The sequence below is a fragment of the Ambystoma mexicanum genome, chromosome 12 (assembly GCF_040938575.1).
Source record: "Ambystoma mexicanum isolate Mex_15411 chromosome 12, UKY_AmexF1_1, whole genome shotgun sequence".
NCBI classification, from domain to species: domain Eukaryota; kingdom Metazoa; phylum Chordata; class Amphibia; order Caudata; family Ambystomatidae; genus Ambystoma; species Ambystoma mexicanum.
The window spans coordinates 908815248-908827332 of NC_090936.1; positions in this window are offsets into that span (position 1 = coordinate 908815248).

The window sequence follows — 12085 nt, forward strand, 5'->3', positions numbered from 1 at the left end:
TCATTACTGCAGTTCAAACTATTACAGTGGATTTGTCCTCCTTATTTAGTAGACATCATTAAATCCCTTCTACTCATAAACTACTATTCGAATAAGATTGAAAAATACGGCCTCCTTTCATCCCTAGTGCACACAGAGGGATATTTAAAACAAGGATGAATGCTGACTAACATTTTCTGAACCTATTCATATCAAATATAGTGATCAATGAAGACCCCCAGACTATAAGACCCCTTCAACATCTTACACTCCACCCATGACTGCTCTTTGTAAATACACCATACTGTCCCCCAAAGCACCCAAACCTCCTTGAGGTCCACCCTGGGACTTCTTGCCCTGAACCTGCTTCTATGCCATTTTATGCAAGCAGCACCACATTCAATGAGGTCCTCACCCCCGATGTCACCCACCACATTACTTTCACAAGTTGTACATGTGCCCCCCCTTGGCAACGTTGGATCTGCACCTTTACAACATTTCCCCCCTTCGATCGATCTGTCGATCGACACATTGTGGGCTAGCAGTTGTTTGCTCTTATCCTTTGGTATCCACAAGCATGTGACTCTCTGCAAACTTTCCCCTTGAGCCTCACACTCCTCAAGTGAGCTCCCCCATTATAACACATACATTCCCATCAGCTGAATGTTGTACCCAAAAAGCCTCATAGTTGTCTATATCCAAGAGTGGTATTATGAGCAGTTCTGGTGGACCATATTCAGGCATTTCTGTTTGTGTGTGGTGTAAGCAGTGTATACTTTTTCTGGCCCCATCAATATTCAGGGTCATCATATATTTCCCCTCTCCCGATTTTTCCCTTCCATAACCTTAATCCTAACTGACATGCACAAAACGTGATGAGCATCAGAACGAGTATTGGGACAGTTACTTTAAAAATGTTTGCCAACCACATTGGCACTCATGCAAATAGATTATTGATCCAGTTATCTGATGTTACTGTGCTTGTTTCCCTCATCATAGTCTTATGAAGTGTATATAGCTCATCAATAGCCTCTGTCAAAGTTCTGTTTGCTGCCTCATTTGCAAGTGTAAACGTGTAGCAGCTGCTTCTGATCTCCTTGCAGACACCCCCCACCACTGCTTTTAATAGGTCCAAAATATAACTGTTCTGGAGGGCAACTAACCTTACCAGCCTCAGTTCGTCCCTTACAGCATTGAGCCCTTTCTCCATTGTGTATTCCAAGTGTAGCACCTCATATCTTGTGATCCGCAGCCATTTTGCGTTGGCTGCAGTATAGACACCTGGAAGCAATAGGGATGCAAAGAAGGTTGATGCTTTTGAAAACAATTTGAAAATTCCATTGGAATAGCAGCCAGTCTGTCCGAAGATTTTTCAGATCAGTAATTTCTATCCCTGCAATTTCTCTTCAAGTTCAAGGATCGGAGTGGTTGTGTGTACACCCCCCTGCTCAATAGTTTATTCATGTGTAAATGTTTATTCAGTAATACAGGTGATTGCTGAATGGAATGAGTTCTGAGTGAGGCCCCACCAGGACAGGACTGCGCAGTGTGATTGGGGAACATGTGCCTCCCCAATCTGGAGGCAGCTGGGCATATGTTGGGATCCACAGGCCCACCATTGGACAATGATAACTGCAGATCCTGCTTCTCAGCTCCGGGATACTCATCTATCCAGACTAAAGCATGAACATGTTTGTTTGAACCCTACCAGCCCTTTCACCCTACATAGTGTCATTCCACCCTCCCATGCCGCGTCATGGAAGGCGGACCCTCAAATCTTATTAATGGTCTTTTATGGCACCACAGGTTGCTGTGCCCTGTTTCATTTTGACACTTTAATCTACAGTGGGTTCTGAATAGTTGTTTGCCCCTTCTGTTATATACTCAAATATAATGGGCCTCATTACAAGATGTGCGGAATGGATTTAACAGCGCTGGTAATGTTGCCGACGCTGTTAAACCCACAGTCCGCACTATTACGAGGTCCCCTCGCAGGACCCGCTTTTTTACCAGACGTCCAGAGCGGGTCCCGCGAGGGGGCCAGGGAGCTAACAACGGGCCAGTCGTAATCGGCCCGTTGTTAGCTCCCGCACCCATTCCCATTAAGCCCTATGGGGATCGAATGAGAATGGGGAAGGTCCGGGCCGGGTTCCCTGAAGGAGGAATTACCGGGCCCTCCAAACTCAGAATGGCCCAGTAATTCCCCATTCAGGGAACCCGGACCTGGACCTGATTTTGGAGGCAGCCATGGCGCCAATAGCGCCATGGCTACCTCCAATGTCGTAATGAGGCCCAATGTGTTTTGTGATCTCTTTTTTCTCTATTCTTGTGAGGTTCATATAATTGTCGGCACATACTTCCTCCCCCTCGTTAATCCATCGGACAGTATCTGAGTTTCCTTGGAACAGTTCCCTTGTATTACACACTGACAAATGCATCAGTCACCCTGCCCCCTTGTCTGCTGATACTTCTTGGGGGAGCAAGAGCTTGGGTGCTCCTTTAATGTGTGGAATGAGAGAGCAGACATAACAAGTGTCATTGGCCCTCTCACGCCCCACTTGTTTAATTTCATCATAACCTATGTTGCTAGATGCAGTGCTATGGCTGCCCCTTATGCCATCTTCAAACATTTCAGAATTAAATACATCAAATTTGGTCCATACTCCTTCATTATTACTCCTAGTAGGGGGGACTGACCCCTTTCTGCTTAAAGGAATATTGTGCTAAAAATATTATTGTCCAGAGCGTCCGGGCATGTGTTTTTAAACATGCGTTGATCGATCATACAAACATTTCCTATGCACCTTACCGTAGTTTTCCTCCCTTTTACACATGCGAAATCTGGCAGCAGGGAGCATCCATTTTGTGCTAATCTTATCCGTTGCTGCATCGCCCTAAGGTGAACTGCCCTGGTGGCACTAAATCATATCAGCCACCCATGAGGCTGACATCACCAAACCTATTGATATTCTCCACCTTTCTCCATGATGTTACTGGGCAGCGTACCCAGTCGCACCCAGTCATCACCTACGTGTTGACGTCAGTTGACGCAGAACCCGGAATATCAACACACATCCTCTCACAACACAGCGTGTCCCAATTTTTAATTCAAAACTATATTTTTAAAGGAAATGGCAATACTCTGCAATTTAAAATGTACTTTTATTTCCCAATAAACGCTCCGAGAACATCCAGCGATTGCCATATTCAACCACATTGGTAATTTCTTTCTTTGTTCTCGATCCACACATGTTTATCGTGAGTCACACAGTGTTCCTTTTGGGTATAAGAAGCGCATTGGACGCACCGTGAATCGCAGGGCTTTGGCATCAGCTTGGCGCTAGGCCACCGTATACTATGTTAGGTTGTTCCTCATCGCTGGTACCGCAAAAGGGCATATCGGAAAGGGGGGATCGTCCCAAAACAGCATCATTGTTATCCAGCCATTTAAGTGTATCTGCAGCTGCCGGCTAAAGAAGCCATCAATTAGTATCTGGAATCAATAACATTCGCAGAAAGGCAGGATGTAGCTGTGTAAAAAACATAACAGAAATGTGTCTCAGTAGACGTTCTTTGTTATAATTTATCAATTTACCCATTATTTCTGCACCGCCTGAAAACTAATGATGAACACAAACGTGAAACAATGGTAACAAAGAGAAAACATTGTGGAAAGTAGTCTGCAATTTGCTTGAGAGGTTAGTGCTATGGAGTATGTTTAGCTCGCAATGGAATGCGGAAGCTGATGCTAGAATTCAAAGAACACGGAGGCAGTATTTTAACAAAAACTTAGCGTAGAATTTGGTGTTGGTGAAACCTGGGGGAACTCAGATGTGGACTACATGCATTTCGATGCTGGACTGCCCATGTGCTCGGGACAAAGACAAGTATGCACAGGTTGTTTTTCTGTGTCGTTGCAATATGCCACAAACAACAACCCATTACAATGTAAGCCAGCAATGACGGTCAGAAAATGAAACTTTGACTCGTTTGTCTAAAAAATCACCTACAGTAAAACTTACATAATATTCGGCATTTCCATTCTCTCGGCATAGCGCAGAGTGTCCGTTCAGATCAACGGCTTTTCATTAAATGAAATTACATGTTCCTTTGTCCAGTTTTGGAATGGTGAACCTCATCATATTTGATGGTATTGCACACCTCCCTTCATTCATTCCATTTGGAATCCTCCTTTTCTTCCAAGGTCAATCGAACCGTATGCTGTGTACGATGCGTGGGTGTGCTCAGCTCACAAGCAAAATTCAAAGGCACTGACCTTCACTTCCAATGGGAGTGAATAGCCCTTCAGACCACAGTGGCATTTGAAATATTTTTGAAAAACAAATGAATTGTTTGCTGCCATCCACCAGTGCCACGCAACATTTCTAGTGATTTATTTTTTTATATGAAAACATTTACAGTTAGTTTACTTCCAAATGCTTTATTTAGAATGTCCCTTCACACTCTCCCAGCGACTTGCACAGCAACCCACACCACCTGTCAGCTCAGCCTGTCTCCTGTTTACATGGCAAATCACGTAAACATTTCCTGCAAGTATCGAGTCTTGAGCCCTGACAAAATGTGCTCTTACGAAAATGTCAGAGCAAACCCTGCTGCAACCCCCTCCTGCCAGGCTGTGTTCCCCTGAACCCATGACCCCTGTTCCCTTTGAACACATCTGGTCGCCAGACCCTAACCCTGCACCACCTCAACTTCACCTCATATATACCTAAACAGGATTGGTCATATAATTTGGTAACGCTGACACCTACCCCCACTGCGTTTGAAATCGTAAGACTCTGAGGGCTGGACATCAAAGATCAGCCCCCGTGATAAGGCATCCATTTGCAACGACCCCTAACACATGCCCCCATAAATATATAGGTAAGTCCTCGATTGTTTTCTCCCTACGTTCTTGTTATGCACTAAGACTGCTAGTAATGTCTTATATTGCATCCCATCTATGCCGAAGTGCAATCTCTTGGGCCTGTACTTAAGACACATATTGTGGAAAACCTCAAAATCTCTGGTGTGACAGAAATCTGTGAGTCCCTTCAGATCTCTTGATAACGTTTTATCAAACACAAACTTCTTAAGAGCTTTGTGTGGAGGTGAAGATGGAACTAACCACTTCTTCTTGCGTTCCTGCTCCTCTGATAAAGGTCCATGTGCACATTGGTGAAAATGCAGGTTTTCTGTCCAAGAGTGAACGTTGGAACAGTGGTGCATTAATGAGCGCCATTTTTCAAGTAGAATTTCCACAGACCCACCACAAGTTTTGGAGATCCCCCAAAGATGGTTGCTGAAAGACTGGGACCACTGCAATATATTTCCTGAACTTTTTTTTCGTGCAGCTGTGATTTTTTTATTGATTGATTTGGCAACGTGTAATACATCAAAATGATGTCAAATATTTGGAAACTACTCTCTCATGGTCTTCGCTATTGAAACGTGTCTGTCGGTGGCTATGAGATCTATTTGCATTCCCCTCGATTGGAGATCTTCCAGGGATCTGATAAAACCATGTTTCTCCATGGCCACTGAGGATTTACATTTGGACACCTGCACGACCAAAAAACTCACAATTTTTTTAGTTTCCATGTCCTGAAAGTGGTATGGTCAGTACTTTGCTGAAAATCCAGGGCTGTCACACTGTCCATCGCCAGCTAGCCTGAACCGTTTGTCAGAGAATGTCCTTTCAATTGTCATTTGTTCCATTTTCCAAGCTTCACTAATAGCAAGGAATAAACATTCGCATTGATATTTGTAGTACTGCGTTTCAGAAAGGAACTGGAGTCCCACAAATTGACAGAAACTGGACAACTTACTAAAAGTAGAGCCCCTGAAAAGTAAAGCTGCTGCACACAGTACATTACCAGCTGGCACTTTGCCCAGCATTGGTTGAGTGGACCATGAAAATTTTACATGGAGCAGATCACAGGTGGCTTGTATTTTCGGGTTAGTGCCTTGTGATACATGACTCACATTCAACAATGGCTTCCCGCATACTTCCCCCCTCTCTGGATGGACACATTTCAGCAACAGCATAATCTCTACCAGGCAGCTGTTGAATGCAATGTATTTGGGCTCCTTTATTAGACTGTCGTCCTACAAGAATGTGGTTTGTGACTCAACTGTGGTGGACATATCGGCCGAACAGGACACACTGAAGTCGACATCCTTGGCTAGTTCCTCGGTCAATTGTGTTGAGGCTTCAGTCTTTTATTTCAGCTTGTGTTATTTGAACACAAATTGGAGAAACCATCAATTTTGATTGTTTGGTGGCCCTTTTTTTGCGGGTGCAGATTGTGTCAAGTGGTCAGCAAGTAATTCAAAAACATCTTCATTATATTCAGTTTCATCTTCATCTTGTGGAGTTCTCACATTGTAGCAATGGTCCAACAACACTTTGCTGGCTTCGCCGGTCAAGTTCAATTAATTTTCTGGCCATTGGGCACAAGCATCTCGAGGCTGCTTATTGATTGGACCACGCTGTGCCTCAAATAATAGTTGCGCCATGGTGAAATCTGTTTGGCAAGCAGCATCTCTGGTTTCATTTGTTGTCTGTGTCTTCATACTTAGTTTTCTTCTGGGCCTCTAGGAGATGGGTTGTAAAAACATGTTCAATGTAAATCTAACATACAGTATATGGCACTTTATACTTTAAAAAAGCATGTTATGAAGACACCAGCCCAAAACACTTTTTGTAATCGAAATTGTTTGTTAGTTACCCTTGATTTATTGATTTTCTGTGAAACCGTGTTCTTCACTGTAACGACTGCACCAGCAAGCTGGTCTGCCACCTCGGATCCACGTGCCTCCTCTTCTATTTCCCGATCTTGTATACATCCCTTGAATAGAACATTCATTTTTTTTAAAAAGTCAATTGTATACGAAATCAAATTCTTTCCTTGCACACATGGCTTACATAGATACCCTTATACACTGTTTACGTCATTTAGTCAAAATATACATTTCGAATTTTACCAGATTGATGTCTAGTGTATTTGATCAGAGATCACTGTGCGAAACCCACTGATTGTAATGTTGCACTCAAGCATTTTGTATTGTATTTGGCATTAGGGTAGAAATTGTAACGTTACAACTGAAATGGTAAACGTTTGAAAAGATGCTTGTTTATAATAATGTCACTGTCTAAGAGTATCAGATGTAGGATATACTTTCTTTTATTCAAGGGAACTGCCAGTATGCATACCTCATTCTCTGGACCGGCTCCAAAGGATGATGTCATTGTAGTCGAAGTACCAGCATTACCCTGTAACACAGTACTTGTTTTAGTATGGGTGAAAAAAGTGAAATTGAACAGACACAATGGGATGCAGACAATGGTACATATGAATAAAAACCCATAAATGAAACATTATGTAAACAAACAACAGGATACGTAAACTATTTCATATTATCTAAAATTCCATGTATGATACATTTCCGTAATCGAATTGCAAAATAAAAGTACCTGATAGGTCATCGAAGTTGTTGTTGACTCCGGGAAAGAAATGGATGCAGAATCTTGCTCCTTCAATTTCAGTGCATTGTCATAGAGTTGTAAAGGGAAAATTAGATTTGAATTAGAAATGTGGGCAGATCCAACTCTGAAGAATATGAACTTCAGCAAGTCTGTATCGCTCACCATTGGTATACTGGACATGTCGGTGATGTCGTCACTACCAATAGTCTGTGCTTCAGTCAATATGATAACCTAAAAAAATGAATATGTAAAGAAACCAATTACGAAAAGATTATGCTTATTTCCAAGGGCACTATAGCATAGTTTTCTATGCCCATAAATAGTTTTCTATAATGCTCCTAAAACCAGGGACAGATGTCTAGCAAAATAGGGTGTAGTAATAAAGCAATACAATCTGGTAAATATGCAAAGTTTGGCAAGAAACATTTAAACCAAAAACATCAATCCTTCCATGTAGTTACCTGTTCAGTACCGCAAGGCCTACAGCTAATTCATGGACCGTGACTCACCTGAGGTAGCGTGTGCATTAATAGAATTGGAATTGCATTTGGAAGCAATTTACAAGACATTCTGAGTCAATGCTTCTCTGTGTAGTGTGATTCGACGTACATATTCGTGGTATAGTGCAGGCTGCAGATGCAGAATCGATCTTCCCTCAAGTCCCCCAAGACTTCCTGGGCTCGACTTTCAAGCTCGCCCGGCACAAATCTGCAATATATGACCCATTCTCTTATTAGATCTATATTCCTCGCGAATGTATGCATTATTGTGCCCTCAGATTTGTCATGGGTCTTAGAATTGCAAACGCCAACCATACAAGCAGGCATTCTTGAAAAATCTGTGAAAGAAAATGTAAACATAGTTACAAAAATGTTTTACATGAATGCGTGAGAAAGATAGAATTATATCATAATTTTTCTATGCAATGTTTATTTTGGTCACAGAAGCAACACCTGTGTAGCGTAGTCGACTATACACTAGGATAACTTTCATACAGAATCGATTTATGTGACGCAAACATAACGTATTACTCTTCCGTTGAATGTACTTTCATGCATCAAAAGGAAACATGCTTATAGACATGGTCCGCGAAGGATGCAATTCTATCCCCGTTGACACTGATGACAATTTCTATATATCGAGAACAGAACAAATTAGACAGAAGTCAATGGTAATGGCAATGAGATATTACTGGGTTCATTCGTTTGAAATAGATAGAAATTTAGAGATCAGGAAGAGATGATTAGGTGACCTGCCCTTACCTTGACCAACAAACAGTTACATTCAGCAAGCAGGGTCGTTAGTAGCAGGAGAACAGGTAGAACGATCATAAATTGACTTCCACTGCTCAGAGGTGTTCATAGGTAGGACGATGATAAGTTGATTTTCAGTGGGCACAGATTTGATCAGGTAGCACGATCACGAATTCACTTGCAGTGTTCACAGATATTCTCATGATAAATATCAAGTGAGTGTGTATGTGAATGAGTGACATCTATATGGTGTGTTCGATTGTGTATTGCAGGGGCACGGCCTGCTTCAAGGGGAGCCTGCCTAGGGACACTATGTCTGGGGAGGCCATGTGTACAATGGTCCCTGCGCCTAAGATACCTTTGAAGTGTTTGACACCTTAGCCGTTCCCATCCTTGCCAGCCCCCTTGGCAGCGAACATCCACAGATGCAAACTGCTGTTGATAATGGAGAGTGGATGGATGGGCATGAGGCGTGCAGACAAGGCCCGGAACACAGCTGAAGGGAGAGACACACTTATGTGGATTGCAGGGGCATGGCCTGCTTCAAGAGGAGCCTGCCTGGAGACATTGTGCCTCAGGAGGCCATGTGTACAATGCCCCCTGCATGGTGTTTGACACCTTAGCCGTCCCATCCCTGCCAGACCCCTCGGCAGCGCATATCTACCGGTGTGGAATGGATGGGCATGAGGCGTGCATTTAAGGGCCGGAACACTTCTGATTGGAGACACACATATGTGGATTGCAGGGACACGGCCTGCTTCAGGGGAGCCTGCCTGGAGACACTGGGTCTGTGGAGGGCATGTGAACAATGGTCCCTGCACGTAAGATACCTTTGAAGTGTACATGGTGTTACGCACCTTGTCCATTCCCACCCAGTCAGCCCTGCCAGGACAAGTGAACATGTCCTTGATTCAATGAAAAATTGAAACAACCATTCATAAAAGTTCAGTTATATTTTATTTTGTTGCAGATGTTGATGGCACACATGTACTACACATTATATACTTTGGGTTGCAGCACAGTGTGGTAAAATCCTGTGTATTGCCGCTGTCACTGGGGAATGTGTCTCTAATGGCACCAAGGACACAAGCGGGTATTACTCGTCGAACGTGGTGTCAAGCCTCCCATGAAGCAACCATGTAAATGCACAATAGGCCACCAGCCTGTACCAACTGTGGAAGAGAAAGATGCAAACTGTATTTAAATGAACAAGAAAAGTGTATCAAACCTTAGTTGAAAATACAATCTTATCCTATGGCATTGTTGCCAATACAAATGTTACTTCACAGATCAATCAACTTGGGCTTTAAAGGGTAGACACATTACAAAATTGAACAACTATGCATTCCATTACATTTGGGACTCAGAGAAATATTGTTTCTTGGTTATACGTGGAAGAAACGTAAGATGACCACTATGATTTCCCCAATCGCGAGTGATGTATAGAATTGTAAGACTACATTCATTTGGCATTGATAGATTAAAGTTACGACAATATAGGAGACAACATGAAATGTTAGTGGCCCAAGTGACATCACATCTAGAGTACACTTACTCGTTACTTGGATTGCGAGGGCGAACTGCTGTGTGAAGTTCGTGCATAAGTACCATCATCATCCTCAACACAGACTGTGTGAGGCAGGCTACCCTGAAGTCATGCAGCTCGGTAACACATTGCGGCCATTGTCTCATCTTCTGATATGTAGGACAAGCATCCAGAGTTTTCTCGGCAGCAGCAGTTCTCCTCCTTGGTTGGCATTCCCTCGCACCGATTGCAGGTAGACCAGGTGGAGACGTCGTCCATGTGACTAGGCTCAGGCTCTTCATCTGGTGATTCATCCTCCCAACTGTCGTCCAAAGCCCCATCATTTATGTATCTTTCTCTTTCAAGTAATTCCACCTCGGAATACACTGTCTCGTACTGGTAGGGCTGTATTGTTGCCAATATGTGACAAAATTAAAATAGATAGCAATGATAGCACTAGTATCTGTACGCATGGGCTACGAGCAATGTAGATAGCTGAGTCACGGACAATTCAGTAACACTTCCCATCAGCTGCCCTGCCTCTGTTCTTCTGGGAGAGGAGTATTGGTCTTGTTCTGGCAGACATCTAGTGGTTTATACATGAGTGCTTCTCACCTACCTTCACCATTTAGGGGTGCAGCAGGTGACCATGAAGTGGCCAGCGAAACATGGCTCTTTTGAAGGTCTTGTATAGTTTCTGATGAGGACGTTATCACCTGGATAGAGGGGTGGCTGTTATGTGAATGTCTCTTATTCGTGTGCCAAACGAATGTCTGTGTCTGATGCTGGATTGACAGGCCTGCCCTGACATGGTCGTACCTGACATGATATATAAGTGAGAAACCTTGTGAGTTCACTCAAATGTACTTTACAGTCGTCACCAAGGAGTTGGACAGAACTGTTAGAATCCAAAATTGTATGGGCAGGAGTGAGAGGTGCATGCATTCTCCTGCCAGTGAAAATTACATGCAGACTCAAATGATGATCAACCCCAGGGGAGTTGTGTAATGCAAATAAAGTGACTGGAAGACAATAGAGCCAACTATTACCAAGTATCACTGACAGCTTGGCAATGTGCCCTTTAAGCAGGCCATTGAGGCTCTTAACAGGTCAGTTGGCCTGAGGACGGTATGCTGAATGCAGCTTGCACTTGATGCTGAGGAGGGACATTACCCCCTTAAGAGGGTCATTGACAAAATGTTGTACATTGTCGGACCTCAACACATCACATACCCATGGGACTATTTCACTGAAAAAAATGTGACAACAGATTTTGAAGCATATAGGCCAGTGGCAAACCATTGTGAAAAGGGACATGCAATGATGATCATGTACCTATTCAAGCTACATTGATCCTGATGAACATAGCTACTATACAAATGCGTGAAGGGCCACTTCGGGCGTGGTAATGTTGCCTTCGTAGTTTTAAGTATCTGCCCTGCTATACATTTTTGGCACAAGTCACTGTTGTTTACAAACTCAGTTACCAGTTCTGGTAGGTTTGGCACAAACCACTGTTCATTATTCTCTGCAGTTACATGCTCTTTTGACACATGTGCTGGGTAATATAGCTGATACAGGACTGTTTGGAGCAGCTTCTGGGGCATTACTGGTTCCCCTGTACTGTTTTGTCTCCACGCCAAGTCTGTAAGTCACAATGAACAGCCCCTCCCTTGTTCCATAACTCTTGTTCTTGTTGGGGTGCACCTCACTCACTTGAACGATGGCAATGCGTTAAATGGCTCTGCAAGTGAATGATGCTGCCTTTGCAACAATGCCATCAAAGGCACGTTATCTCTTTTGAAACAAATGAACCGTGTTGTATTTTATGATAAATAT